Below are 6,000 nucleotides of genomic sequence, written 5' to 3'. Positions count from 1 at the left end.
TTAACCAATAGGTTGGTGGTTCGAGCCCATACGGGAGCGGTGTTGTGATGTCTCAGATGTGAAGTAAAAAGTCAAAGTTTTACCTCAATACCTGACGACCATTTAATATTTGGCCTCCGTTGCGCAATGGTTAGCGCGTTCGGCTGTTAACCGAAAGGTTGGTGGTTCGAGCCCACCCGGGAGCGGTGTTGTGGGATCTCTAATGTAACGTAAAAAACCAAAGTTTTTCCACAATACCTGACGAACATTTAATTTTTGGGCTTCCGTGGCGCAGTAATTAGCGCGTCCAGCTCTTAATCGAAAGGTTGGTGGTTAGAGCCCACCCGGAAGAGGTGTTGTGGGGTCTCAGATGTTGCGTTAAAAGTCAAAACTTTTCCACAATACGTGGCAACCATTTAATTTCTGATCTTCCTTGGCTCAATGGTTAGCGCGTTCGGCTGTTAACCAATAGGTTGGTGGTTCGTGCCCACCCGGGAGCGGTGTTTTTGGATCTCAAATGTAACGTAAATAGCCAAAGTTTTTCCAAAATACCTGACGACCATTTAATTTTTGGGCGTCCGTGGCGAATGGTTAGCGCGTTTGGCTGTTAACCGAAAGGTTGGTGGTTCGAGCCCATCCGGGAGCGGTGTTGTGAGGTCTCAGATGTGAAGTAAAAAGTCAAGGTTTTACCTCAATACCTGACGAAAATTTAATTTTTGGGCTTCAGTGGCGCAATGGTCAGCGCGTTCAGCTGTTAACAGAAAGGTTGGTGGTTGGAGCCCTCCCGGGAGCGGTGTTGTGACGTCTCAGATGTAACGTAAAATGTCAGAGTTTTTCCACAACACCTGACGAACATTTAACTTTTGGGCTTCCGTTGCGCAATGGTTAGCGCGTTCAGCTGTTAATCGAAAGGTTCGTGGTTCGAGCCCGCCCGGAAGAGGTATTGTGTGGTCTCAGATGTAGCGTAAAAAGTCAAAACTTTTCCACAATACGTGACAACCATTTAATTTCTGAGCTTCCGTGGCTCAATGGTTAGCGCGTTCGGCTTTTAATCGAAACGTTGGTGGTTCGAGCCCATCCGGGAGCGGTGTTGTGAGGTCTCAGATGTAGCGTGAAAAGTCAAACTTTTTCCATAATACGTGATAACCACTTATTTTCTGAGCTTCCGTGGCTCAATGGTTAGCGCGTTCGGCTGTTATCCAATAGGTTGGTGGTTCGAGCCCACCCGGGAGCGGTGTTTTGGGATCTCAAATGTAACGTAAATAGCCAAAGTTTTTCCACAATACCTGACGACCATTTAATTTTTGGGCCTCAGTGGCGCAATGGTTAGCGCGTTCAGCTGTTAACCGAAAGGTTGGTGGTTCGAGCCCAAACGAGAGAGGATTTGTGGGGTCTCAGAAGTAGCGTGAAAAGTCGTAACTTTTTAACAATACCTGACAACCATTTAATTTTTGGGCGTCCGTGGCGCAATGGTTAGCGCGTTCGGCTGTTAACCGTAAGGTTGGTGGTTCGAGCCCATCCAGGAGCGGTGTTGTGACGTCTCAGATGTGACGTAAAAAGTCAAGGTTTTTACACGATACCTGACGAGCATTTAACTTTTGGGCTTCCGTGGCGCAATGGTTAGCGCGTTCGGCTGTTAACCAATAGGTTGGTGGTTCGAGCCCATCCGGGAGCGGTGTTGTGAGGTCTCAGATGTGACGTAAAAAGTCAAGGTTTTTACACAATATCTGACGAGCATCTAATTTTTGGGCTTCCGTGGCGCAATGGTTAGCGCGTTCAGCTGTTAATCGAAAAGTTGGTGGTTCGAGCCCACCCGGGAGAGGTGTTGTGGGGTCTCAAATGTAACGTAAAAAGCCAAAGTTTTTCCACAATACCTGACAACCGTTTAATTTCTGAGCTTCCGTGGCTCAATGGTTAGCGCGTTCAGCTGTTAACTAATAGGTTGGTGGTTTGAGCCCACCCGGGAGCGGTGTTGTGTGATCTCAAATGTAACGTAGAAAGCCAAAGTTTTTCCACAATACCTGACGACCATTTAATTTTTGGGCTTCCGTGGCGCAATGGTTAGCGCGTTCGGCTGTTAACCAATAGGTTGGTGGTTCGAGCCCATCCGGGAGCGGTGTTGTGAGGTCTCAGACGTGACGTAAAAAGTCAAGGTTTTTACACAATACCTGACGAGCATTTAATATTTGGGCTTCCGTGGCACAATGGTTAGCGCGTTCAGCTGTTAATCGAAAGGTTGGTGGTTCGAGCCCACCCGGGAGTGGTGTTGTGGGGTCTCAAATGTAACGTAGAAAGCCAAAGTTTTTCCACAATACCTGACAACAATTTAATTTCTGAGCTTCCGTGGCTCAATGGTTAGCGCGTTCGGCTGTTAACCAATAGGTTGGTGGTTCGAGCCCATCCGGGAGCGGTGTCGTGAGGTCTCAGATGTGACGTAAAAAGTCAAGGTTTTTACACAATACCTGACGAGCATTTAACTTTTGGGCTTCCGTGGCGCAATGGTTAGCGCGTTCGGCTGTTAACCAATAGGTTGGTGGTTCGAGCCCATCCGGGAGCGGTGTTGTGAGGTCTCAGATGTGACGTAAAAAGTCAAGGTTTTCCACAATACCTGACAACCATTTAATTTCTGAGCTTCCGTGGCTCAATGGTTAGCGCGTTCGGCTGTTAACCAATAGGTTGGTGGTTCGAGCCCACCCGGGAGCGGTGTTGTGGGATCTGAAATGTAACGTAGAAAGCCAAAGTTTTTGCACAATAAATGACGACCATTTAATTTTTGGGCTTCCGTGGCGCAATGGTTAGCGCCTTCGGCTGTTAACCAATAGGTTGGTGGTTCGACCCCATCCGGGAGCGGTGTTGTGAGGTCTCAGATGTGACGTAAAAAGTCAAGGTTTTTACATAATACCTGACGAGCATTTAACTTTTGGGCTTCCGTGGCGCAATGGTTAGCGCGTTCGGCTGTTAACCAATAGGTTGGTGGTTCGAGCCCATCCGGGAGCGGTGTTGTGAGGTCTCGGATGTGACGTAAAAAGTCAAGGTTTTTACACAATACCTAACAAGCATTTAACTTTTGGGCTTCCGTGGCGCAATGGTTAGCGCGTTCGGCTGTTAACCAATAGGTTGGTGGTTCGAGCCCATCCGGGAGCGGTGTTGTGAGGTCTCAGATGTGACGTAAAAAGTCAAGGTTTTTACACAATACCTGACGAGCATTTAACTTTTGGGCTTCCGTGGCGCAATGGTTTGCGCGTTCGGCTGTTAACCAATAGGTTGGTGGTTCGAGCCCATCCGGGAGCGGTGTTGTGAGGTCTCAGATGTGACGTAAAAAGTCAAAGTTTTTACACAATATCTGACGAGCATCTAATTTTTGGGCTTCCGTGGCGCAATGGTTAGCGCGTTCAGCTGTTAATCGAAAGGTTGGTGGTTCGAGCCCACCCGGGAGAGGTGTTGTGGGGTCTCAAATGTAACGTAGAAAGCCAAAGTTTTTCCACAATACCTGACAACCGTTTAATTTCTGAGCTTCCGTGGCTCAATGGTTAGCGCGTTCAGCTGTTAACCAATAGGTTGGTGGTTCGAGCCCACCCGGGAGCGGTGTTGTGATATCTCAAATGTAACGTAGAAAGCCAAAGTTTTTCCACAATACCTGACGACCATTTAATTTTTGGGCTTCCGTGGCGCAATGGTTAGCGCGTTCGGCTGTTAACCAATAGGTTGGTGGTTCGAGCCCATCCGGGAGCGGTGTTCTGAGGTCTCAGATGTGACGTAAAAAGTGAAGGTTTTTACATAATACCTGACGAGCATTTAACTTTTGGGCTTCCGTGTCGCAATGGTTAGCGCGTTCGGCTGTTAACCAATAGGTTGGTGGTTCGAGCCCATCCGGGAGCGGTGTTGTGAGGTCTCAGATGTGACGTAAAAAGTCAAGGTTTTTACACAATACCTAACGAGCATTTAACTTTTGGGCTTCCGTGGCACAATGGTTAGCGCGTTCAGCTGTTAATCGAAAGGTTGGTGGTTCGAGCCCACCCGGGAGAGGTTTTGTGGGGTCTCAAATGTAACGTAGAAAGCCAAAGTTTTTCCACAATACGTGACAACCATTTAATTTCTGAGCTTTCGTGGCTCAATGGTTAGCGCGTTCGGCTGTTAACCAATAGGTTGGTGGTTCGAGCCCATCCGGGAGCGGTATTGTGACGTCTCAGATGTGACGTTAAAAGTCAAGGTTTTTCCAAAATACCTGACGACCATTTAATTTTTGGGCTTCCGTGGCGCAATGGTTAGCGCGTTCAGCTGCTATTCAAAAGACTGGTGGTTTGAGCCCTCCCGGGAGCGGTGTTGTGACGTCTCAAATGTAACATAAAATGTCAGAGTTTTTCCACAATACCTGTCGAACATTGAATTTTTGGGCTTCCGTGGCGCAATGGTTAGCGCGATCAGCTGTTAATCGAAAGGTTGGTGGTACGAGCCCACCCGGGAGAGGTGTTGTGGGGTCTCAGATGTAGCGTAAAAGGTCATAACTTTTCCACAATACGTGACAACCATTTAATTTCTGAGCTTCCGTGGCTCAATGGTTAGCGCGTTCGGCTGTTAACCAATAGGTTAGTGGTTCGAGCCCATCCGGGAACGGTGTTGTGAGGTCTCAGATTTGACGTAAAAAGTCAAGGTTTTTACACAATACCTGACGAGCATTAAATTTTTGGGCTTCCGTGGCGCAATGGTTAGCGCGTTCGGCTGTTAACCAATAGGTTGGTGGTTCGGCCCCTGTTTGTCGTAGAGCCGAGATATTAAGCAAAATGTTCGTCAACTTTGGTATCGTCTCACTTATTTTTATTATGTTACTTATGATTTTTGCTCTAAACTTTGGAGGCTCATAACTCTTGTTCTACAAGAGATACTGGGATCTCCTTTGGATATGTTATAGTACTCTTTGCTCCCCATACAAGGATACTTTAAACTTGAGGCTACCTCAATATCGTCGTCAACTTACTTTTTGTCTCACTTATTGTTAGAAGGTTACTTTTGATTTTTGAAAATATACTTTGCAGGCTCGTAACTCTGGTTCTACCAGAGATACGGGGATGTAAATAATGTGACCTTGACACAAATGTTCGGATAATTATAAAGGTCTTTGCATGTTCCAAGCAAAAAAAAAACTTCGCGGTTTCGAACCTGTGGCCTTCCGGGAGTGAGGCGGATGCGATAACTGCTACACTAAAGATATGTTATTATTTTTAATCGAAAGAACATTGTCAAGTATAGACCAATTTGTCCCCCATCTAGCCATACTAAGAATTAGGGCTACGACAAACAGTAGTCGAGTAATTAAGCTAATCGTATACAAACAAACCCCTCCATAGGAAATACATTAGACTAAATTCTGGAGGCTCGTAACTCTGGTTCTACCAGAGATACGGGGATGTAAATAATGTGACCTTGACACAAATGTTCGGATAATTATAAAAAAAAACTTCGCGGTTTCGAACCTGTGGCCTTCCGGGAGTGAGGCGGATGCGATTACCGCTACACTAAAGATATGTTATTATTTTTAATCGAAAGAACAGGGTCAAGTAATTAAGCAATACGTGAAAAAACAAACCCCTCCATAGAAAATGCATTAGACTATACTTTGCAGGCTCCTAACTCTGTTTCTACTGGAGATACGGGGATGTCCTTTGAGTATGTTATAGTCCAATTTGTCCCCCATCTAACCATACTAAAAATATTGAGCTACGACCAACAGGGGCCGAGTAATTAAGCTAAACGTAAACAAACAACCCGTCCTTAGGAAATGCATTAGACTATATTTTGCAGGCCCATAACTCTGTGTCTACTAGAGACACGGGGATGTCCTTAGGATATGTTATAGTCCGAATTGTCCCCCATCTAACCATACTAAAAACATTGAGCTACGACAAACATTGGCCGAGATATTAAGCAAAATGTTCGTCAACTTTGGTATCGTCTCACTTATTTTTATTATGTTACTTATGATTTTTGCACTAAACTTTGGAGGCTCATAACTCTTGTTGGAGG

The sequence above is a fragment of the Phalangium opilio genome, unplaced genomic scaffold (genome assembly GCF_054372755.1).
Source record: "Phalangium opilio isolate 3A_F unplaced genomic scaffold, DU_Popi_V2 ptg000037l_1, whole genome shotgun sequence".
Taxonomy (NCBI): Eukaryota; Metazoa; Arthropoda; class Arachnida; order Opiliones; family Phalangiidae; genus Phalangium; species Phalangium opilio.
The sequence above is the reverse complement of the archived record's forward strand: the minus strand, read 5'-3'. Positions refer to the sequence as shown.